Below are 26,253 nucleotides of genomic sequence, written 5' to 3'. Positions count from 1 at the left end.
ACAGTGCATCTGTCTCTCTCTCTCTGCTTGTCTTGTGCACATCGTTTACAGCTGATAGACGTGACGTGCATGTGGATATGCTCGCAGGATGATGCGTGCATGCAGCAGTCACCGCCTTTGCATTTAGTACTCGTCTCCATTTTCAGCGTCTGCATTCTGTCGACATTGAGATCAGAAACCGTTTGTTCCATAATGTTGCTTCTACCTGCGTGAACGACATTTCTATATATAGTAATGATGTTTCTGCTCACATTTATGCCGTTACTAACTGTAATGAATATGTCTCTGACTCCATGGGTGGATGATTCTGCCAACATTTGGGGAAAAATACACTTTTATAATAAACTCTTGACCCACATCAGGTCGAGTGCTGGTTCGGAGGTTTTGTCTGCTGTGCAGCAAATTGCAGAGACGACACAACTCGAGGTCAGGGTTGGACCCAAGTGACTCACTCTGTAATAAAACATGCTGTAAAGGAGGAAATAGTGCATTTGATGGGACTATTTTCAGCAGTGGATTACAGCACATTTGGGAATCTAGTGAGTATTTCTGGCAGCAGGATGGTGTTTGTGACACTGACAATAGGATCAGACTTTTCCTATAATGGGCTAATGTCTTGTACTCTCCATTGTCTAAATCCCTTCCTCTTTGTCTTTTCAATATGTAGACTAATTAATGCCCAAACCTTATCACCTTATCTGTGCTGCTGCTGATGTGAACATGCTCTCTGATGGACAGATAGAGGAGACGGGCTGGCTGGTCTCAGCCTCAATGTCAAACAGGATTCAACTAATTTAAGACAGATGGCTGATTAGGATAAATCTTTACATGTAATTAGCATTTGTTTTTGGGGTGTTTGCTATTAGCATAATGATCTCCGTAAGGCTGTAAAACACAGCGGCGGTGGATGAGAGGGGGAGCGGGAGTTGAAGATGTAGCATTTCTGCAGGTTCTGCTTGTTCAACAGTGTGATAAACCGTCTCTCTTACTGCTGGATGTTGTTGCACTTATGGCAACAAGCATTGTTGCTGTTGACTTGAGTAAAATATCACCTATATTTATTTTTATTGTCTCCGCTGTGGCCTCCCTGCTCTGAGGATGCACTGCTGCTGGATCTGTGTGTGTGTGTTGAGCTCAGGCTCGTCCTCCTTCACCGACACAGAGAGGAGAGGAGAGACAGAGAGGCAAAAAAAGGCAAAATAATTCCATTATCGGAACAATAACATTCAATTTTCTCATTTATCTGCCAATAATATATCGGTCAAGGATATATCGGACATCTAGTAACCGCTTTTGCCAGCAAGTCCTCTAAATTAAACAACCAAATATGTTGTTAGACCATGTGACTCCAGAACGACACATAGGAGCGTTTTCTAATCTGGTGTTCCTATCAGCAGTAATCAGCAGGACATCATCATTTGTCTCTGCTTTTCATAACTGTTACAAATCACTGTTAAAAAATAATGATGTTTTATGATGTGACAGCGCTGTGGTTAAGTTCTGCTTAATTTGGTTTAAGGAAAGATCATGATTTGAGCAAAAATGATCATTTTGTTGAGGTTAGAGAAACATGTGACGTGGTTTAAAAGTTAGGCTTAAAGTTAGGCCACCTTTGTTGTCACGGTTGAAAATGCAACAATCCTGGATAGAAATAGGAGGCTTCTGTGTTAATGCCTCCATCCATCCTCCTCTGAATGAGGAAACGTGTTGATAAACATTACACAGTATATGACTCATCTGAACTGCACCACTGATCTGAGTCATAATTACTAGATGGCATCCGTCACTCAAACGTAACTATAGGTTGTTTGTGACGTTACGATCTATCGCGTCGTTTTTCAAGGACAGTCTCACATTTTTACACCTGAAGGACCCAGAGATCCAATCAAATCCTGAGGATGAGATGCTGTCGACTAAACTAGTGAGATTAGTTCAACTCCAGTTGTCGTTGAGTGGAATTTGTCTGAAACTGTGACTCAAACATAATCACATTTCAAATATTTGGTTTAATAACAGTCAGAAAAAGTATCCATGGTTACAGCCTGATCCATCTACAACAGATAACTGGCTTGATATGATCAAAAGGGTCAATCAGAGGGGAGGAAAAATATCTATACATTAAAATATGGGTTATATTTCCCTCAGTTAAATGGATCTGTCTGTGTCTCTATTACTCTGACGTTTTCTTGCAAAACAAGCCTCTGCAATCTGCAGTCAGCATCTAATATAAACCTTTATAAGCACACAGCCGGTGTTTATCTTGTTTTCTTTATCTCGCTGTCTCGCTCTCTGGAAAAAAAGGCTGATCTGCCCGCCATCACACAGAATCAGACTGAAGAGCTCCGAGCGTCTACTGGGACTAAACCTCACATGATAGAACACAAATAACAAAAGGAGGGTGACAAACACAATCTCTTTTCCACTCTCTCATACACCCACACACACACACACACACACACACACATGCACACACACACAAACTCTCATTAGGATAAATTGAGGCTAAATCAGGGAGCAAATTGGTCTCTCAACAATCATTTTCTGTTTGCCTGCTGAGCCTTGTTCTCTTAGAGGAGACAATCAGTGTCAGGCGACAGAGACGCGGGGAGGAGAGTGTCATATTAGAATTCATCAACCCAAAATAGCCGGACTTAAAAACGCTAACAGGAAATCTTTCAGGGGTCCTGGAACCGCTCCAAGAGCTGGACAGGAGAGAGTGTGTGAGTACGTGACTGACAATCAGAATAAAGAAATGTCTGTTGTCAGAGCTGCTATTCAGCTGAAATTCCTACATTCAAGCTTTTGCCAAAACGAGTTCACACAGTACTGATTAAGCTGCCGGGTAAATCTCTCTGTATTTCACAGTATACTGAGTTTCTCAATCTCATGACATTCCCGCGCTCGCCATCTGTGGCTCTTCTAGACTTTCTAAACGTTATCGGACCGAATGGATCAATTTCTAATAGTGAAACAAGTCATTTTGTGAAGGTTATGGGACGGTCAAAAACATTTTATCCGCCGTTTTACAGCCACAACAGTAGGTTATGGTCATTATGTACTAGCCACCGGGCATACTGGGCTGGTGGACCGTTAAAACATATCCGTTCTTACCGGCGCTGTCTGTGTGCCAGTCATTCAGGGTGTGGATGAGAGCGTGTTGCTTGTCGGGCGATCACAGCTGAGCTTTACTCACACCGCCAGTAGGGGGAGACAAAAGTCCCAGCACCCCACCCTTTAAGTTTGTCCTATTTACTGCCAACTTATTTCAATAACTAAGTTTAAAAGTATAGTATAGTGTGACAATAGAACATGTTAAATATTTTAAGCAAGTTATTTGTTGTCTTAATCATAACTGTTCCTATATATTCCTGTTCCTGTTGCTTTCCTTTCGTTCTGTTGGTGTATGGTTTTCGAATTTGTATGATAATGGTGACACACAAATAAAGCTAGACTTATATTGAAACATGGTTTATCAGCCTACATTGCTCTGTTTGTTCACAGTGTCTCATTTTAATTTAAAGATTTTTAAACCAAAAAAACAGGTGATGCACGAGAGAGAGAGTCGTCGTATCATCGAAGTCTTGTATTTGGTGAAATACACAGTGAGAGCTTCAAATGTTTCAGGCTGTTGAACATACTGGTGCTCTAGTAGAAAAACCTCTGAGTCCCTGCTGCCTGCAAAGCTAATTTATTAAAACTGATTGGAAGACTGAGCTGTCTCTGTTGGTTTTAAAGGAACAAAGATGTCTCAAACGTTGTTATCTCCCCGTTTTCCAAGTTTGATCTGACTGAATGATTGATTGACTCTCAGAGCTGAACTCATCAAGCTTTTCACTGAGCTCTCTCACATCACCTTCCTCCTCTGCTCATGGCTTTTTAAAATCTTTCCTCACCTGCATCATCACTGCAGAATCACAGCAACACTGTCAGAAAGCTTTAAGCATCGTCTTATTGCAGCGATCATCTAGTCTAATAGTAGCTTTGCCCTCACCGTACAATAAGTCACACTAGATCAGAGCATCGGCTGAATGACTCCGATGTAAAAGCAGGTGTGAAATCAGTGTATAAATTGAGGTTAAATAGTGCGTGAAAGGAAAATGTCAAGGAAAAGGAGACCGAGGAAGAAACGGAGAAAGAAAACCGAGGCTTCGGCTGCGTTTCTGCTCAGTGTTTTTCTATTGTATTTATCTTCTAAATACAGTTTTAGTCCTCATACTGCTGCCAAATAGCTCATTAATCAAGGAATTACAGCTGTGTGTGTGACTCTGCTGTTTTCTTTTTGTGATTGTGTGTATTTTTGTTTCTTTGTGTGCATCTATAGGGCCATAGTGCATAAAGCCTTCCACCTCTCAGCACTAACACGCCTCTGTTTTTAGCTCTCACCTCTCGGTCCCCCAGGGTATTTGTGTATTTGTACTTAATTATGAGAGGTTTAAAGACCATTTATAGCCAGCTTTATAAATAACTAAACAAGTCAAATCTTAAATACCAAAGTTTCCCTTTACAGCACACCACAAAATTAACAAAAATCCCTCTGAACAATATTCATAAAACCAGTTTATTACACTGGAGGCGGGCGTAAAAAAAAAAACATGATCCAACTTCACTGAGCTGCTGCAACTGACAGTTCGGAGATAAATCCTGGTTATAATCCTGCTGTGAACGGTCACTTGGCAGGAAGTCTGCGGCAACACTGGAGGAGTTCAGACCTACGAGGGAAATCATCGAAACAGAGAAAAAACTTCTCTTTTTATAGTAAATAACAAAGACTTCATCAGAATTAGTGTTTCTGTCTCACTGTCCCAGATTCACATTTCATTGTCTGGACATTAATAGAAATATTTTATTCTTTTGAAGCTGAAGTTTGTAAGAATGAAGTAAGAATCCAGCTTTCTTTAAAGAACATGAACTGGTTGGATGCACCAAGTCCACCAAGATACAGACAAGTTTACTTCTACATTTAATATACTGTAAATTGCTCCAAGTTAGACTCTCTGCTGATCAAACTTCATCAACATCACTTTTGTAGAAAGTTGTTTGCAACTTCAGCACATTCTTTCAAATCTTATGAATATGAAAGGCAGCGTCGCCTGTTTTCATCTGTCTGAAAGATACACAGTGATTGAGAGACAATCGAACAGGTCAGAGCTTGTGATTGATTAGGTGCCCTTATTGAAAGGCTATAAATCAAACAGCGAGCATGACTGATGAGATCTTATAAGCCAAGTGTCAGCAGCCTTTCTATTTCCCCTACAAATTCACATTCAGTCCACAAAAACACCTTCTAAAAGTTGCACCCAGTGTACAAACCATTGAGAACACATATACCATCTTCATATTGATTATTTCTTTTTGTCTCACTTGTCTCTTGACTCGTCTCGTCCATATAATGATTGTCTCTTCTTCTCTGAGGTGGATCTCGCAGGTCAAATAAATGAGACCTCAGGTTACATCTGAATTCACATCATCAGCAGCTGTTTGATCATTTTCTGCTCGACTCTGTGTGAACCACTTCCACCTTAACTTTCTGCAAAACTATTTTAGTTGCACTGTCTGTCTTGTTTTGAGCTCTAAAAAGCAGTAAAGTGTTTATCAGCTAAACCCAAATCGTTCCACTGGGCAACTAAAGGTTGAAAATATACCTGAATATCTACAGTATTACATCTTTAACCTTTATAAACTCACAAAGGATACAAAGTTTGTACAATATTGCTTTTACAGCAATATTTTTTAAATATTTTTCACAGGAGTGAGCTTCCTAGTATAGCAGACACTGCTACATATGTGCAGGAACGCGGTTCTGTTTACAGTTTCGTTAGCTTGTTGTGCTACACGACACGACCTCTTTGTACTACGATATAAATGTAGTTTCCATGCATACAGTGGCAGGTTACTATCTTATTGCTACTGCTGCTATTTTTACTCTTTGCAGCTGTTTCTAAACAAGCTACGCCGTCTTAACTGGTGGAGGAACATGTCACCCTGTGTGGCTCACTGACTCAATGTTTTTTTAATAGTTTCTAGCGGCAGAAACAGCAGAAGCTCTACAGCATGGAGGAATAAGATATATCAGGCTTTGGATACACACACAATACTTGTAAGTAGAGTTCATTGTTAGTTTGGCTCTGCATGTGAGAAGAAGAATATAGAAAATTTTGCCAGCCTTCTGCTTTAATTCACTCCTCATCTCGAATAAACAGATGTGAAAAATTTGAATTCAGCCTGAAGGATGTGGAGTCTGTCTGAAGAGACCTGACTGATGAGTTCCTACTAGATTTCTTTCAGCGATGTTCAGTCGACTCTGTTCAACTTTTGTTTTCATCTCGAGGGATCAGTGAGAGAGAGAGAGAGAGAGAGAGAGAGAGAGAGAGAGAGAGAGAGCTTAGTTTTAATACCAAAACTGCATAATCCAAGAATATCCACCAGTAGTAATTATGAAACATGGATGCATTGTACTGCTAACATAGTGTATTTAATTCATCGGGTGGATTTTTGCTTAACTGAAAGACAAACACCCATAATGCCCTGGTGTTGTTCTAACAAACAAACAAAATGGCTGCACATATTCACCTCGTAAACTCTTTAATATTTATAACAAATATGGTGAACTTTACAGAAGGAATATTCTCTTTTATGCTACTGATGCACAACATATTATCTCTTTTTTTAAATCAAAGTGCAGTCTTCCAAACAGGATACGGTATCATTTAACTTACAGCTAAAACATCTTTACTGACAGGAGGAAATAATGATCTTAACAGAATTTAAATGTGCTGCTCGCTAATAGGGAGCAAAAATACTAGTATACTGCTGAAATGTCTTTTATTCATCCAGGGATTGTATCTTGCACGTAGACATCTTTCTTCTTCTCTTGTCTTTTATAACTGCCCACTGAGGAACTCCACTAAAGCTGTTAAAGTCTTCGCCGAATCCCTTCAACATTAGTTTTGAAAGACGGAGAAACATTTTTTTTTTTTTTTACTTGAATTCCCTGCATTATATTTTCAGATCAGATCTGTCAGCAGCCTTCAGGTCAAATCCTGACTCTCTAAAGTTTCTCTCACACTGTTTTTCAGCATTTTTACACACGTTACAGCTCGCTCTTCTATATAATTTCCTCTCATTTAAATGTCCTTTCTCTCATCTTTCTTTCCCTCCTCTTCTAACAACCCTTTGTTATATTCTCTTCCTTTCTTTTTCTTTCCCATCCTCTCCTGTAGCTTGTACAGAACACATAATAATGTACCAGGACAGCTGCATCTGTCTCACCCAACTCTTTCTTTTCCAAACGATCCATCTCGCTGTGAGCTCTATGTGCTCTTGAACTCTTATTCTTTTCCATTTGTTATCTTAACAACATAAAACACCCCAGTATGAAGCTGATTTCAGATAAAAAGGTTTTTTTTTCTTTTTCTGTTCACTCCACAGCACCAGCAGGAGGACTCTCTTTGGTTACATCCATCCATCTTTCGACATCATGATGAAGTGGAGCTGAGGCTGTAATAAAAAATTAAATTCAGTATAATGCCTACTGTGCCTCAGCAGGTAGGGGATGACTACAAAGGAGAAAGAGGAGAAAAGAGCCTTTCACGTTCTATTTGACACTTTTTAATTTAATTTTTAAAGACGTGGGAGACGTGACTGGGCAACTCTTTCTGTTTAGTAAAGAATAATACACAAGCTTGCTTCCTAAAAAGTGGTGCAATGATTACATGAAAAATACAAACACAAACATACAACCGAATCTGGACACAGAATGACTCAGTATCAGATTTTTGTGATCTAAAAAATTAATTTTTATCAAACGAGTGTCAAGAGTCAGAGCTGAGACCGCAGCCTTGCTCTCAGAGGTTTTCCATATTTAACCTCCTCTAATATTTCACCTTCTAAAATATGGTAATATGTCCTTTTCATGTGCTCTCTATTACTGGAAACACACCTCAACCTCATCAATTACACACACACACACACACACTGTCTACACTATGTTAGTTCACTCTGTTAGTGGTGCCACACTTTGCCTAACTGCATCCATAAATACATCTATCAATGTCACATCTGGCCGATGAGAAGCATTCAGGCGACACGCGTGCCGGCGCGTGCGCGCACACAAACACAAATACAAACACACAAATCATTATGATGAGGCGTAGCTGGTTAATACAGGGCTATTGGTCATGGTGTTGATGTGCTGTTGATGTGAGAGATGGAGAACGAAAGAAGGAGAGAGGAGGAGAGAGTGATTGAAGGAGGAAAATAAGGAAGGAAGGAAGGAAGGAAGAGTAGAAGAAGAGGGAGTGGAGGAATGCTTGAGATGTAAAGGAGAGAGAGAGTGCAGATGGTAAAGAGAGAAAGATGGAGAGAATATAATAATAGATATAATAGAAGTTTCATGGTGTGATGTGTGTATGTGCAGAGTCGGGGGCGGTGGTCCAGAAGGAGACAGTAATTGAGTCCTGTTGTAGGTTCCCTCCAGACACACACACACACACACACACACACACAACACACACAGACACACACACACAAACAAACACGCACAAATGCAGATTATAAACACATAACTAGTGCACATAGATATAAAGATACACACACACACACGCTCAGTAATGACCCCCAATAGTGCCCATTCATCACCACTTGGCTGGGTTGCCGTGGGATACAACTAATGAGCCATTACTTCTACCCAGAATGCATTGCTTTAGCCCTTCAAGCTCTCAACCTCTTGGTCTTTGGTTGACACACATGTGTAACTCTACATGTGTGTATGTGTGTGTGTTTGTGTGGCTGTCTATGCACATCTTGTATATCTCTTATGTCCACTGTGTGTGTGTGTGTGTGTGTGTGTGTGTGTGTGCGTGAGCCAGAGCGCTCGATTTGTTAGAAAATTGATTCAAATGTGATAACAATGTGATTCGGAGACATTTCACAGTCTTCTCAGTCAGTGTTTTCTCTGTATCGCAGCAGTGTGACTGGAATCTGTATTACAATCTTTATTGCTAAATCGTAATAAAAATCAGAAAGGTCAAAAGTGCTACAAGATGTGAAAAACTCAAATGCCACATAGAAATGTTTCTTTACTGAGAAACACATACACACACATACACACACACAGCATCAGTGTAAGTTTGCAGCCACTGAATGTCTGGCAGTAGGACTATTCATCTCAATTATGGAGAGAAAAAACATACATTAACATGTGATTTGCCTCCTGCAGGTACAGCACGCAGATTAATGATTTCATCTGCAAAAACAGCCGTAGAAACTGTAACACTACTGTATGCATTAAGTAATGTATGCACACATAAAAAGGATCGCCATCTTTCACACAGTTCTTATTCTGCAGAGAGACATTTCCTAGATAGGTGATGGTCTACTGGCTGTTGGAGAAGCAACTTTGACCAATGAGAGTCTTTGTGTGCAGACTTAAAGGCACGTTCAAGCCTCATATTAATGTTATAGCTACGAGCCACCTACCATTAGCTTCTTGCAAGATAATTGAAGCAATAATCTCTAACCTCATCAGTGTTTAAGTGAACGATGGAAACACATTCGGCTCCAAGCACCTCCACGGTTGCTTTTATAAGGTACATTTCACAACCGAGGTGAGTATTACACACTGTACACTCACAGCTGCACCTCTCCTTCCTTATCTTAGACTCACAGGTCAGTCTCTAAACGCTTCGCTGATAAAGACTGAGGACAATCTCCCAGGTTTTGTTGCTCTAACTGGGTGGAAACAGTTAGCATTAGCATTGCAGAACCAATCCAAAGGAGGACATCATTTCTGGTAGGGCGTGTCCTTGACAACATGTAAGAGGTGAAGGTTTGTTAGTCTGTTCAAGTAACTACCGAGCATTTAGAAATCTCCAGACTTTCAGCGGAGATCTCCAGTTGTCTGTTAATGCGAGACTATCCCTGTCTCTACTTCATGACAGTCAGTGTCTGTGGCCCAATTATTGCAAATCCCAAGAGAAGAAAAATGACCAGAAAAAAAAAAACAAACAAATCAATTAAATGCAGAAAAGAAGAGCAAACTCACCACTAGTCTCAGGCGCTCCTTCTTCAACTCTTGATCCACATAGAGCTCCTACTCACTGCCAGTCTGCTGAGACAAAGAATATAAGAGAGATGAGAGGTTTTCACTTCTGATGTTGTTTTAAATACTTCACAGCTAAAACAGAGGCGAGAAATGCTTAAAAGCACCTTCAAAACTCTGCAAATTCCCACAGGCACACACACACACACACACACACACACACACACACAAAAAAAAACAATAACAAAAGCTAAGCAGACCAGACGTGTAATATGAATATGGAGCATCCCAAATCAGCTCAAGGACAGAAGGAGAAAGACACAAAGAAAGAGAGAGAGAGGAGGATGGCAGGAATACAGGAAAATGAAGAACGTTAAAGAAAGCGTACGAGCGAGAGCGTAGAGAAAGATGGATACGGGTCAGTGATCAGGTCTCATTTGTATTGATGTCAGTTAATTAGGTGAGCAGTCGTCCCCAGAGATGAGCTCACAGATAATGAGCACAAACACCGAAGCACACAGACACTCAAGTGTTTTTTATCCACCAGCGAGTCACATGACAACAGATAGCGTGAGATGAAAGAGATACAGGGTGAGATAGATGTATCAGCGTGGTGTTGATGTATTGTATTGATTTCAGCCTTTTTTTTATTAAATATCGAGTGCTGGTGAGTCTCAGAGATTAGCAGATAGACTACAGCCGCATAAAAACTGTTTCTAACTGAGAAACTGGTAAACCTGAGAGACTTTCATTAGAGTTTTAGTGTCTCGTAATAGTCCTCAAACCGTTTCACAGGCTTCTCCTCCCGGTCTGCAATAAAGGTTTGTAAAGCAGAGTAAGATGATAAAAGTTAATTTGTTAATATTGATTTAAAGTATGGCTAAAACGGCTATATCAGAAAAATGTTTTAATTCTTTTTGTGCAGTTCACACCTTCCCTTTTTATTATCACTCATTAGTTTTTATGATGTTTGACAGTTTATATTTTTCAAGTTATTCGTGTCAGCTGATCCCTGAGAAGAGACTGTCATAAATGAAAAACATGAGGGACATTTAATTATATTTCTGCTGATAAATCGGGTAAACAGCTAACCTCATCGGTCAAAAAGGTTCTGAAGAGACAAGCTGAACATTAGATTGAGTCTTTAAAAATAATCAGAAATAGAAGGAATGTTTACAACTCACATAAAATCACCACTTATGAATATGTGCGTTTAATTCAGTATAAATTCATGACAAGAATATAATATAGTAGAGACAAACTTCATTTGTTTGACACCAGCTCCTCAGACAGATGTTTAAAAGTGACTCATACAGGCCTTTTGGTTTTGTGAGAAAATTAAACTTGGGAGAACATTGAAACTTGAACTTGTTGCATTTTCACCGATGATTTGTCTGTTTCAAAATGTCGGGAGAGTAAGATTCACAACTGGATGGCAAATTTGTTTTTTGTCATTAGTTTATAAGAAGCTAATATTGCGAAACAGGAAAAATAAAGAAGAACCTATACTTAAATTAAATATGACTTGAGTATTGATAGGACAACATCGGAGGACAGCAGCTAAGAGAAACAATTTCATAAGATATGAATCTCAATCAATCAAGCTCTGTAGACTTAGTGGAGCCACAAAATCACCCAGCATCCATATATATCTTGTTCTGTTTTGTCATAAGAGTGTGTGTGTGTGTGTGTGTGTGTGTTTGTGTGTGTGTGCGATAAGTTTGTACATGTTTGTGCGGGTGGGAAATGCAATATTTCCTCTGATGACAACCGTATAGAACATGTGGATGAGCAACTCAAACTGGGTCAAATCATGAAATTTGATTTCTTGAAGAAATGACGACCATGTAATAAGTTGAAATATTGAGTGTATTGTATTCAGACCCTTACTCACTCAACAACAAAATTATATATTATATATATTATATAAGCTTGGGTCCTCTACCAGAGGCCTGCTGGGAGTTTGAGGGTTATGCGCAGTATCTTAGCTGTTCCTAGGACTGCGCTCTTCTAGATAGAGACCTCAGATGTTGTACCTGGAATCTGCTGGAGCCACCCTCCCAGTTTGTGGGTCACAGCTCCCAGTGCTCCAGTTACCAAGTGGCTACCACATCTTTTCTAGCTCCTCTTTCAGCCCATAGTATTTTTCGATCTTCTTGTGTTCCTTCCTTCTTGATGTTGCTGTCGCTCGGGATTACTACGTCTATCACCACTGCCTTCCTCTGTTTGTTGATCAACACGATGTCTGATTGGTTAGCCATCACCAGCTTGTCAGTCTGGATCTGGAAGTCCCGCAGGATCTTAGGTAGGTCATTCTCAACCACCTTAGGAGTGTCCTCCATTGTGACCTTGGGACCTCCAACCCATACATATGTACGCTGTTCCTGCCTGCATCTTACACCCTGCTACTATCTTACATATATATATATATTTATAAGAAAAACATGGTCACAACAAGGTCTTGACCTCTATTAACAAGTCGATGAAGCCTCCTCTTCACTCTGTCAATAGCTCTTTATCTGCTGAGAGGGACGGCTGGTCAGAGATGGACAGAGAGATGACCTGCTGCTCTGCAAGGTTAAACTGATAAGACTCAGTGGATCCAGGGGACAGCACATGACAGGGCAACAAACACAAAGACATGCAGTGCACACACTATTACATGACATCTCCTTCATTCAACAAGTGCACAGATGTTCAATCTATTTCCTGAAACTCTGATAGAAGCAGCAAAGGTTAAAGCAATAAAACAGATGAAAACTTAAAGGAATATTTCACCTTGAAATATATAAATGGTTAAATATTCTGAGCCCACTTGGTTGTATGTTGTGCACCAAACCAAGATTTTATGATAAACATGAGATTAAAAATGTCAGATTCTCTAAAACAAAGAGCAAAGTCTTTTCTCTACAAGTGTCACTTTGCACCAAAGTTAAAAAAAATCACACAGGGAGAAATCCAATGTTATCCAATCCAGCTGTCTAGTTGATTATTATGTCATGCATCATATAAGCACCCGGCCCACATGGACTAACAAGACACCAAAATACAGCTGCAAAACCTACAAAACTACAAAACTTCTTACATTACATTGCAAACAACTGTCTTCTGTACCTGTTCTACCAATAACATCAGCCACACTGCAGGTTCCCCTCCAGCTCAACCTTCTTATAATCATTCATCCAGAATAACTCATCAGAAATTAATTGTAGCCCTTAAATCGTCATATAATGAGCAGTAAAACAGAAACTGGACTTCGACTAGTTTGTGTATTTCTGCTTAACTGTGAGGTTGTTTACCATTAGTCTTCCTTAACCTTTAATCAACATGTCCGACTACACTAAACTGTGTCTTTAAGAGGACCAGTTGTAGGTTTAGAGCATTAATAGAAACTGGGAATGTTTGTCTTGTCCTCATTTCTTTAAAGATCTGCTTGAGGGTTAATTAAAATTAGGTTCAAGTTAAAAATGATTAAATGTTCCTAAAATATTAAGTAGGACTTTATTTTACAAAAGTTTAGACTCAACAGACTTTCTTTACAATCTAACAAATCAAAAAAAGGTGTGAATGTGTGTGTGTGTGATGCTCTTTGATGCTTTTAAAACAGCTTCTCTGACACATCACGGGGGATAAAGTTAAGTCCTCCGTAAGCCTCCGCCATGTGTAAATGTGTAATTGAAGAGCGGTGACCTTGTCTGTGACACTCTAATAAACATCTTTTTCTCTCTCTCTCTCTCTCTCTCTCTCTCTTCCACTCATCTCCTCTTTCGCTCGGGCCATCGCTGACATAAAGGTCTTGGCTAAATGTTGACGCCAACTCTCTCAGACGTTCATTACGGCGGCATTCATCAAGAGTGAAGACTCTAAAGTTCACCCCCAAATAATCTCCTACTGTCTCTCTCTCTCTCTCTCTCTAATCGTTGTCCTTTTTTACCCTGCAGGACTCGTCTCTTCCTTCCCTTTTCCTCTCTTCTGTCTTTCCTCTGGTTCCTGGTGAACTTATGAACCACATGACCTCTCTAACTTTATTCTCTCTCTGCCTCTTTATGCAGATCTCTCAGTATTTAACATCCACCATCAAAGGATGGTTAATTTACTCGATTAGTGTATTTAACAAGACAGACAATATGTTACTCAAGGACAAATCTATCAAAACTCATCACCTGATCAGTCTGAATATTGGTCACCTTGGCAACAATAAAATTACATTATATTTCAATAATTTGGAGTTAGGGATAGTGAGCACTATGACATGGCGGATGAGGCATATCAGTGAAAAGCAATTTTCAGGAGAAATTAATTTCTTCATTGTAAACAATCTGCCAAAAATAAATCACATTATGATGCAGCAACACACAGACGTCCTCTCTCTCCAAGCAAAGTGTTTCTGGGATTTAAACTGAGCAACAACATCTCAAACATGCTTCTCTCTCTCTCTCTCTCTCTTTTACCAGACTGATTATTTTGACAGTAAATTGTTTTTTTATGCAATGAACTGAATCTGTTGAGCAAAGTCAAGAGACAACATCACATACAGATGATTTCATTATCAAAATATTTACCCTTGAATGAGAAATGCTTCAATATCTTGAAGGCTTTCAGATTGTTTATTATACTGTAGCAGTTATTGTATTTGTTTTCTCTCCTTCAATCTGCCTTAACTTGTCTTGATGATGTCAAATGTTGGATGGCCCGAAATGTTCTTCAGCTAAATGACAGTAAAACAGGAGTTCCTGAAAATGTCCCTTCTGATATAACTTTTTCTCTGGTGTCTCTGTCCTCAAATTGCCAGAAATCTGCTTGTCATCTTTGACTCTGCATTAAAATTGAGCAAACAAATATTTTTTTTTCATTAGCAGTAGCTTTTTTCCAGATAAGATAAATACCATGCACACTGCATTTGGCACTCCCGACTTGTCACAGGACCCCGTGGTGTCACTTTTTAATGCACTGGGTACCCCTTTAGCATCATTTGGACAGTCAGCTTTCTCTGTGAAAGCCACGACTCAGTGGAGCGTCCCGCTGTCTGATGATATGAAGAGCTGCAGCTCAGAACCAGGTTGAAGAATCTGCTGCTCAGCTCTGTGGCCACTGAGTCTAGATTTGATCTCATGGTCTTCTCAAATAATCTCGCTTTTGCTTGCATTGTTGATTTCTGGTTGACATTGTGGGTGTATGTGATGTGCTGTTGTGTGTAGCTTTGTATTTGTTTTGATTCTAAAGGGACTGCAGATGAAAATGATCTCGAAGCTAAATCTGGTGCAGTGCATCATTTATGTTAAAAACTGTACACTGTCCTGATAAATAAATATAAATAAAATACCAAAAATAAAACTTCTTTCCTTTTATGATCTGGAGACGAGTTTCACACGCTTTTATCACCTCACGTCTCGACTGCTGCAGCTCCCTCCATGTGGGAGTCAGTCAGTCTTCTCCGTCTCGCCTGCAGGAGATTCGACGTGCAGCGGCGAGACTCCTCACTGGCACCGAGAAGAGAGAAAATATCACCCCCCGTACTGGTCTCCCTCCACTGGTTACCAGTCAAATATAGAACTGAATTTAAGATTCTTTCATTTGTTTTTAAAGCTGTGAATGGTTCGGCACCAACGAGGTCGAGGTTTTTCCACTGCTGACCCACCTTTATAAAACTGCCTTTGATCCCCCTTTTTAAACGTGCTTTATAGATAAATTTGACTTGACTTGACCACCACCAGAGAACGTGGCAGGATCATGGATACACTGAGGAGAGATAACTCTCTGACCCAGCCTGTACACCCGGAAGGTTTTCTTCATTGTTGTGCGGCCTGTTGCATGCGTACATTGCAGTCTAACTGACATCATAGCTAAATATACTCTACATTAAAGTGATGTCACACTCCCACACAGCCAGCAGGACACTGCACACTGTCTGCACACGTACAATATAAAGATATCAGTCACCAAAATATCAATAAACTTGTTTAAAGCAAATATAAACTAGTTTCCACTAACTTGTGATTAAAAGACATTCTGGTTAATTAAGGCGACGCTTGTTGGTGAAATTGTTGCCGAACTCTCTTCTACAAACATCTTCTTACATACAAAAGCTACAGAAAGACACTTGTTCATAGAAATGAAATATATATGCATGCAACACGAACTCTTGGTCGCCACCGTCTACTTCTGGGAGCAACAAGGAAACTAGAGCCTCATAATTATTCACCGTATTGACTTTATCTCTCGTTTAATCTTTTCATTTAAATTCCTGCTTCTTGCCTCTTACCTTTTTTTTACTGCCACAGTCTTAGTAGCTTAAAGCAATACATAAAATGAAAAAAAATCGATTAAATGAAATCCGCTGGGTAAGAAAGTATTACTTTCTCATTGACGCTATCACCAGCTCTTCTACAGCGCGCTACTTAAAAGGTCAGTCGGTTACTAATTAGAAATATCTGCAGCCTCTGCAGTTTGTTGGTGAGGTGCGGCCTCCGGTCAGTTTTCATCACCGCTTTGACATTCATGCGGTTCTTCGGGGGGGCTCCTTCCTGTCACATCTTTGGCATTTTACCAGGTGAATAAAGAGCACGAAGACAATCCTGCCAATATTAAATAATAACACTAGTGTCAATATCAGCTACAGCTCAACCTTCATGAACTGTGATGACAATGCAAAACACATCCGGACTCTAAAAAGTCATCGCTTTACTATCGAACTACATAAAGCGTCCATGTAGAGCAATCTAACAAACAGCCTGCAATGAGGAGAAGAACTGCAACATATTAAATTCTTCAAAATAAAGTCAATGTAAACATGATGGTTTCAAAATACAGCGATTAAACTGAAGCAATCAAAAACCAACAGAAATGATTCATAATGATTCTCTAGTGGTCAACCGTCATCTCTGCAGACAAGAGAATATCGAAGGACCGCTACGATGTTCAAGACGAGGGTCAAGTGACAAATGGAGGCCGCAGAAGGCAGTGGCGGTCTTGCTAACTGTGCTAATTTTACAGTGGGTGAGTCTCATTGTTAGAAGGTGATCGGTGCGAGTGGAGTGAGGGTCGGCCATTGAGAGCAGGAAACTCTGATTACAATTCAAATATTAAAATATAAGACACAATAAAAAATATATAAAAGCAAATATGAACAGATAAGCAATATAAAGCATAAGAAACACTAAAACCAATATATAAAAGCAATTAAGCACATAATATGAGAACATATAAAGGCAATAAAAAGCAATATATGCACATAAAAATCAAAGCTCAATTAAAAGACATGCATTCTCACTGCCCTATGTCAGCTAAAAGGGATTTATAATGATTAAAACGGAGCAGCTCGACTAATTTTAATACCTTCTGCAGATTGTTCCACTTGTGTGGAGCGTTATATTTAAAAGCCAATTTCCCAGTTTCAGTGCTAACACATTGATTTTCAAGGATTAAATAGTCTTGGGACCTAGTGCAGTGTGACATTGATCTATAGTTAATAAGACATGTCAGGTACGCAGGAAGTTTGCCAAGGAGAACTTTATATATATATAAATAGGATGCAGTGCTGTTCTTTTCTCACTGCCGACGACTTGCCATCCAACTTTCTGACACAGAATGCAATGATGATCTAAAACCCTCCTCAGTTATGAACCTGAGGGCAGGATGACAGACTGCATCCAGAGGTTTAAGAGCAGAAGCGGGAGAGAAGCATATAAATTACATCACCATAGTCTATAAAGAATAAAAAGGTTGACTGAACAAGACTTAGTCATTTCATCAATATGTACTTTGAAGCACAGCTTGTCGTCTCTCCAATATTTTATATTGATTATCACGGCATGCAAGGAGAGGGTGACGTGACAGTTGGAGGCAGCTAATTTTCAGTAGCTAGCCTTGCTAGCTAACGCAATGTTAGCAAAAATGTGATCAGTGCTGGTAACAAAGCTAGGAATCTATAATTAAAGCAATAACCAAATTCCATTACATGCATCATTCTCCAACTGTAGGTCATTGTACTTGTAAATATCTACTGAAATAATGATAATAATAGTATAATAGTATGCTAATATGTCTGCTTTGACACTCAGTTGACAAAATTTAGAGGGTTGCAGTTTCTCTTTCTTTTTTAAAATTTTTTATTAAAAGTTTCTGTATCATTGGTAGCGTTTCTGCATCTCAGCCCAGTTCATTTTGCTATATTCATCACTACTGCGGCTAATTATCCTCTGTACAATTAAATGTACTCTGGTTCTGCTCAAGCACTCTTAGCTTTCTCTTTCTTTTAGCGACATTCTCGCTAGTTACGTTAGCTTAGCAGTTAGCGATGGTTTCCCTCTCACAATATTTTTTTTCTCCCGGGATGGTGAAGACATGACCCACCCTAACCAACTAATCCTAACCAGTCTCATCCCTCATGCCTAAACCCAACCAGCCCAACCAATGACGCCAACGAGTACTAGCCAATCAGAGACAGAGTAGGGCGGGTCATGACTTTGTCATCCTGGAAAAAAAAATTGGCTTTCTTGCTTGGTTTGTCTTATGTTTATCTACTCCTCTGCCTCCTTTAGGGATAATGGTACATATAATAAATGTAGTATATTCACCGTGTTGGAGGCTCAGTGAGTCAGAAGCGCGGCTCCTCACCATGGAAACCCAGTTGTTAGCTACTGTAGTTAGCCAGCACCCAGTAGCTGGTGCAGGTGTCAATCAAAACGTGATCTGCCACGTCTACACAGTCTTGAGAAATGGTCTAAACAGCAAAATAAGCTGTTTTTTTAAACTAGGTTTTCTAATAGTTATGAACATTTATTGTCACTCAGATTTTTGTGGATGCTTTATGAGACACTTTGCATTTTTACTCGTTCAAGCCAAATTTCCAGAGGCTTTAAAGGCTAATACTTGCACCAAAGATGATCGCAACATGTAAACTGGATGAAGGAGAATTACGATAACTGGAGGAGGTTTAGACAGATAGGCAGGCAAATATTTGACTTTATGCGTGCGCACATATATGGTCATAATGTGACTGTGAAGGCCACGAAGAGGCAATTTGAAAGCACCGAGAGCTCTCGATTCAATTTATTTGAAAAACCTCAGGCCGCAGGGTGAGAGGTTGTGCAGAGAAGATTAGGCTCACACAGTTAAAGTCATGCTTATCAAACACACAGAGGAGACGAGACCGCGACTGTGATGCTTTCCTTTTTCCTTTTCTCCTGACATGTCCGTTGGCTGGAGTCTCTTTATGAATTTGTTCATGCAGCACAGACGCAGTAACCCTGCACTGACCCGTAGGGAAACATCAACAGCTCTGACTTTGGCTGACATTAAGTGATGAGAAGGAGTTCAAAGAGAGTGGAGGGCGCACAGCCTCAGCAGCCAGAGATAACTTCAATTTATATACACTTGCAGACCAAGTCACCAGTGGAGCAAAAGACAACAGTTTGTCGGACAGACAACGCTGACAAGTGAGCAGTAGTGAAGAAAAGGAGAGACTGACACAGCAGCTGAGTTCTCATTCACAGAGCTGGCTGCTCTCTGCTCACTTTAAGAGTTACCAAAGTCAAGGAGTCCAGACGGACTGGACCCTGATTTTAATTTATATAAAACATTTCAAAGTGCTTTACATAGAGGATAAAATGCATCAAGACAGAATATAAAAGCAATGTAAAGAGACATTTAAATACAATTAAAAAGAGTTAAATTTGGAAATAAAAGGAGGCTAAAATAGAAAAACACAAGATAAAACAGGAGAATAAAAGTTGCAGTGCAGTGAAAGATATTAACCCTCAAATCTGGTTTAATAAAAGGAAACAAACAGAAAAGTCTTCAGCTGTGATTTAAATGAATTAAGAGTTGCAGCAGATGTGCAGTTTTCTGGGAGTTTGTTCCAAATATGTGGAGCATAAAAACTGAACGCTGCTTCTCCATGTTTAGTTTTTTACTCTGGGGGCAGAAAACAGACCTGTTCCAGACCACCTGAGAGGTCTGGATGGTTCATAACGTAGCATCAGATTGAATATAGATAGATAGATATAGACCGAGCTACATCACTTATTATGTATAAGCTGAGCAGGTAACAGCAAGGACAGAAAAATGTGTCAACAAAATATTCTTTCTCTCATTATCTTGACTTTTCTGTGGAATAAAAATCAAAGTATCATCTGTTCATGTAAATATAATCCATCTTATTGTTGTTGAGATATTTTATTTTGAACCAAAAGAATTTCAGAGGATCACAGGATTCGTCCTCTGAGGGATCATGACTGTCTGTACAAAATATGATGTCAGTCCATTTAGTCCTTAGAGATATTTCCGTCTGGACCAAAGAGGACTGACCTGACATTTCCATCCCCAGAGCTGCACAGCTAGTGTGGCTGAAAATAAACTCATGTTGCTGAGACCCAATTAAAATCCTTTAAGGGCCTCATTTTTTGACACTGATCCTTTAGTCTACAACTTTATCACAACTACACATTTCAGCCCAACCCATACCAAATTAGACAACTCTCTTCTCTTCCTCCGCTCCTCATTATCAAGTACATCAGCTGATAATTATCATCGCTGTGCATAAAGAACCAAGACATCTGTGTGTGCTACATGTTTTTTTAAGAACAATGCATGTTTGTGTGTATGCACTGTCTTGTTTTTAGCCAAAGTACTTTCATGATTTCATTTCATCATGGTGGATTTTTAGCTGCTTAAAATGTCAAGACAGATCAAGAACATTAATGCAATTCGCTTAAGATTACTATCAAATATAATATGACGCGCACATTCTCCTCCATTACTGATGCAGTGGATTCCCCTGAAGTTTATCCAGCATGCTGTCAGATCAATTATACCAACTATACTCTCTCCGAAGTTTTGGTCAGAACTTCTGAAAGTGGTGGAAAGCTTTTGAAAATCTCTCAAACCGACAAATTGAAAGTAATGTCCATTCTCCATAATGACAGGTGCAAAAAAACTAATTCTCCCCATAATGCTGCTTCCTCTATTGTCCATGTTTACTGCTGAACCACAGTGATGAGTGATGGAAGTGGTGTGCCTCGACAGAAGAAGGATTTCAACATGCTTTCAGACTGCGAGTAGCCACATGAAGCATCGGAGGCTTTATTTCGTTCTATGCATAAAGGCTACTGAAGGAAAAGTACAAAAATACCCCAAAACCACATTTTAGGAATAGTAGCCTTTAGAGGGTTTCTCTGCTATTATTATCCAGGGATGAGCATGGTGCTCCTGTCAAAGGCAGTTTGACATTATTATTAGTTTTGGAAGAGAACAGCCATTCAGTTTCCAGTGACCTTCCTGTCACAAGCTCACCTCTTTAACCTCTGCTGCTGCCTCTGGGCAGCTGAACTGCATTACAGTAGAAAATGGCTGTAAGAAGTAGATCAGATGTGACACAGACTTCAGCTTTTGTTAGTCTTGTTTACGCCTCATATCAACACTCTGCACCTACCGGACCAGACAGCAGCACATTGTGCTACTAGCTAACTATGATGTGTGACATCTGAAAGGAACAAAACTACGACCACACACTGCTCTCATTCATTTTATCACTTAACATTAGATTTCTCTACATTGCAGCAGAACGTGCAGCTAAAGCACAACAGATAACATAGAGATGTTGTTTATTAATACTGTTAAAGCTTCAATCTTCTTTTCAAAATCATATTATGGTACTTTATTTAACTCTGGTGAACTGACTGCACTACGACCACCTGACAAGATTGATCTTGGTTCACAGTGAAGTGAACTCTGGTGTCGCTGCAACATGCAAAGTCTCATGAATCTCCTACATACAGTAATTACCAAAGAATCATTTGGTAATCCTAATAAGTAAGAAGTGCACCAGCCTGTATATGCAGAGTTTGTTCCTGTTAGTAACAATAAGTTTAAACAAACATTTAAAAACTATATTATTCATCACTTCAGTTAAGATCATTTCCTTGTAAACAGAGTCATTATTTCCTGCATTGCACTGATTGGAAAACCTTTGATGTCCTCAAATGTATTTAACAAATTACTTGACTTCAAATAACTTAACCACTGTTTTGTTATTTCCCCATCGGCGTCTTTCTGTGAGACTACAAACCCCGCTGTTGTCTCATCTACATAAATTCTTAGAGCTCAAATGAACTGAACAGAACAAGTTTTCCCTGTCGACCAGCGAGACACGTTTCCAAATCTGTGATTCCCTACAAACGATCAAACTTGTTTGCATTTGGGTGAAACAGTTGATGTGAGAGATGCACAAATGCATAAATGCAGATGCTTCCATACAGGTAATCAGGGCTCACTGAAAGATCTGATGAATATCAAACACATGCTGTGGCTTTTCACAGTCTCAGATCTCAACCTCAACACCTTTGGGAGGTTTTCGAGCGACGTGTTGTGGGTTCAGGTTCAGACGCTCGATATTTCTGTCTGGTAAGGTGTCACCTTGTCAAATTAGATGATTATAGTCATAAATTCTTGCTGCGACTTGGCTGAGAGACATAAGACTTTACTTTGGCACCCTACCAATCATAGCTTGCAGTCTTTCACGACTTGCATGATGTCATTGGAAGGAGATGCCAGGAACAGGCTTCCGAGAACAAGAATGCAAACAAACAGTAGCGTCTGAAGCAGTTCGTATGGTCTGTGTATAAGTTCAACCTTGCAGCATGAACAGCCCCAACGACATCATTCCTCTCTCGCTTCGACATGTTTACAGTTGTAAATGGAGGAGCGCTCTGTGAACCTGTTGGTCAACATCACAGACGACATTGTGGAAGTTGTACTCAGAGAGAGAAGGTAAAGATTGTGACACGCTCGTCTTTTTGTGGCGTCCCAGATGCACTATGATACATTACATGGGATAAAACGATCAATTGTTGCGCCCAAAGCCCATTTTCCGTCCTAACGGCCTGCGCCTGTCGGGTCAGGCTGTTATTGGGCTGATATCATGTAGTCTGAAGCTGGCATTAGATTCCACTCTCCACCATCGTTAGGGACAAGACAGCAAAATTATTTGTATTTGTATTTGGATAAAAGTGGAAAGAGGCTTAAAAATCCTGTTTTTGTTTTTATTACGCTTTTAATTTTAGAAAATTAAAGTGTTAGAATAAGTGTTAATGAATAAACTACCTTACGAAGGAGGTCTCCACACTGAGTCTCAAACTGAAGTCTCCCAGATCATAGATGACTGCACTGACTACTGAGCTAAAACTTTACTCATCGCCTCATTGCAGATACCTATTTATACACCCATAACACAGAGACAGCACACCATGTAACGTCTGCATAGAGAAGAACTTCAGAGGTGATAATTGCTTTGCCCTTTTCATTTATTGCCTATTTTTACAACCTAACCTTATGGAGAGTCCGTTGGGAGCACTTCACTTGTGTCAGTAGCTCAACTTTATCCCCCCAACTCCAGGAGTGATGTCCAAATTAGGAAATGTGCGTCATGGAGCAGGTGGATGTGACTCCCCTTGTTGAGACCTGCTGATAGACGTAATAGCGAAATAATTTTTAAAATATTTGTATGAAACAAATATTCGTATAAATTGTGCTTTGCCGAATAATGTATTTGTATTCAGACAAACCCCTAACATCGAAACATCAAATAATCTGGTGGAACAACAATTTACTGAAACACTTACTGTTGGTTTTTTCAGATGGTCACCCATCTGTCATTTAAAATGAAGCACTGAGACAAATAGATGCTGGAAAGCGTTGCGCTGTACAGTAACAGCATCCTGCATCATGATGTATCTGTGCTAATCTACTCACATATCTGCTCCTTCCATATAACTCCTTCCATAACTGTCCTCCGCCGTGGGAGTCCTCCTTCCCGTCTTTCCTTCCATTCCTCATCCAGGAATTAAATCACTAGTTAGTCATAACTGCGAGGAGCGAGGTTCTGGAGGCTAACATCACGCTACAATGGAGTCACTCAGCGTGAGATGATTGTGTAAACCGCATCAAGGCCTCTTGTATTCTACACAATAAATAAACTGGAAACTGAGGACTAATTTCTTTCTTTTCAGATTACTGCATCCAAACACTTCCAGCATCTCTTCTCTCTCTCTCTCTCTCTCTCTCTCTCTCATTTCCTCCTAATTGTGCTCGACTTCAATCAGCCTCTTTCATTTTCTCTCTCCTAATTGTGTGTTTATGTATTCATGGGACCGTTTTCTTTCTGTTTTCTCTCTTTGTGGTGCTTTTTTTCTTTTTTTTTTTTGGGCTGTTCAATCACCCTTTTCTCTCTCTTTCTCTTTCTCTCTCCTCTAATCACGCTCTAGTTGTGTGTTTTCACTTGACCTCCCTCTCTCTCTCTCTTCTCTAATTACATTGTTGGTTGTTGTTGTTCTGACCTCTTTTTTTTTTTCCTCTTTCTCCTTCCGGCTCTGTATATTTATCATTCCAGCAGAGAATTCGGCCTCTTGTCCTTTCCCATCTATATTCCTGTCAATCTAATTTAATCAGACCTCTCTCTCTCCGCTCTTGACACTGATCTAATTTCATCGTATCCACATAAATGCATGCATATAGTGTTTCTGAAGAAGATTTTGTTGTGTTTTTTGTGGGTCTCCACTCTTCACTTCCTGTTCCTTTTCATCAAGCGTGCTCTGACTTCCATTGAAGGCGTTTTGCAGTTGATCTAAACTCTTCAGTTCTGTTATTTCTCTGCTTTTAGTCCATTAATGAATCAGTTGCTCAACAGGAACTTAAGTGACAACAGTTTTTGACAATAGACTCCTTTCACAGCAGACATTTTGACTTGTCAAAGCAGGGAAAGCACCAGTGGATTTAATAACATTAACGATGGCTGCGCTCCTTTTAGATGAGCCAGTTCCAGGCTTTGGTATTGTACATGCTCACTCACTGAAATGACTTACTGGGACAATTAACTGAATGGAGCCATTGTCAATGTTACTATTAACATCATTCTGGACTCAATCGCTAAATTCAGACCCTCTAAGAAGTGTACTGGTGGTGATTTTTGGAAATAATTGCTCCATTAATAAGATTTGAAGTCTTGTAGTAGCTTTGATGTCTGCCGTGTGGGCGTCGATTGACAGCTGCGATCGACAGTTAGCTCACACGCTGCTCTCCCCGGCTCCGGCGCTCGCAATGAGTCAGACTATTGTCGCAGTATTTCGTTAAGTTTAATGTTACTTGATTGCAATTCCTGCCCTGTTAGCACAATTTAGCTAAAGTAGCTAACGTTAGCCGAAGTGTAGTTCCCAGTAAGCTAGCGTTAGCTTGGGTCCGAGGTAGCGGGGCCTGTTTCCAGAGTGTGAAAGGCAACACACACTGCTTATTTGTCTTTAAAAACAGTATGTGGCTTTCAAAAGTCGAAATGCCTGCTGTGAAAAGGCTCTATTGATCTCTCTGGATGAGCAGGGAAACATCTTCAATTAAAATTCATGTCCAGCGTTTTTTTTTCTCCGTATTTCTTCAGACATTTTAAAACTTCTGAATTTTGCAAAGTGAAGAAGAAAACAATTTTTTATCATTACCGGCGTACCTACAAGAGGTTTATCGACGTCCTTCCTCATTTTCAATCTTACTTTGTTTCAGATGTGGAAATGGATCGATGGGAGAGTTTATTAACACGGCCTCAATTTATGCGTTTGTTCATTTATGAGTCGACATTAATCTGATGTTTTTTCACAATATGAGATGAAAGAGAATGACAGATATCTGATAGAAAATTCCTCCTTTTTTCTCTGCATTTCTCTCTTGTTTCTTACCATTAAAAAGTAATATAACAGGTGAGACAGATCACTGAAGCAGTAAGCAGAGACAGCAGGAGGAGGAGGAGGAGGAAGAGGAGGAGGAGGAAGGGACGTGATGACAGGGATGGGCGGATATGCGCTTATTTCACCTCCTCTGGTCCCTAAACCCAGCAGACCTTATCTCTGTCGCAGACAGAAAGAAACAGCACGAGTCATGCTTCAGAGAGGGAGAAATGAGGGAGGAAGAGCAGGTAACGAAGAGAGGAAGACGAGGAGTAAATAAGAGATACTGAATCTGATGTCTAGCTTGGATTTATGTTGTATCTGGACACTTAAATCATAAGAATGTCAATGAGTGTGGAGAAATCTGATGAGACGTTAAAATATATGACAGTGAAAGAAAAAAAACTTAATTAATGAGGAAGGATGGATGATAGGAAGATGAACGAGGGCAGATGGATGGATGGGTGATGGATAGATGAATTACAGATCGATAGACAGATGGACAGATAG

The 26,253-nt window shown here is 39.8% G+C and overlaps 1 protein-coding gene across 3 annotated transcripts in view; it reads right to left on the bottom strand.

The window, feature by feature from the left end:
- Window positions 1-26,253, bottom strand: part of slc8a2b (solute carrier family 8 member 2b) — a 172,964-nt gene that overhangs the window by 61,569 nt on the left and 85,142 nt on the right. Inside the window, exons 1-2 of one of the 3 annotated variants that reach the window (XM_067595471.1) lie at window positions 23,789-25,140; window positions 10,043-10,105 (exon numbers count right to left, since the gene is read on the bottom strand). The gene's annotated coding sequence lies outside the window, so the exon portion shown is untranslated. Of the gene's footprint in view, window positions 1-10,042; window positions 10,106-10,427; window positions 10,737-23,788; window positions 25,141-26,253 lie in introns of those variants that run through there. The other 2 variants (XM_067595472.1, XM_067595470.1) reach the window with 2 other exon arrangements.

Source organism: Thunnus thynnus, chromosome 7, assembly GCF_963924715.1.
Source record: "Thunnus thynnus chromosome 7, fThuThy2.1, whole genome shotgun sequence".
Taxonomy (NCBI): Eukaryota; Metazoa; Chordata; class Actinopteri; order Scombriformes; family Scombridae; genus Thunnus; species Thunnus thynnus.
The sequence above is the reverse complement of the archived record's forward strand: the minus strand, read 5'-3'. Positions and strand labels throughout refer to the sequence as shown.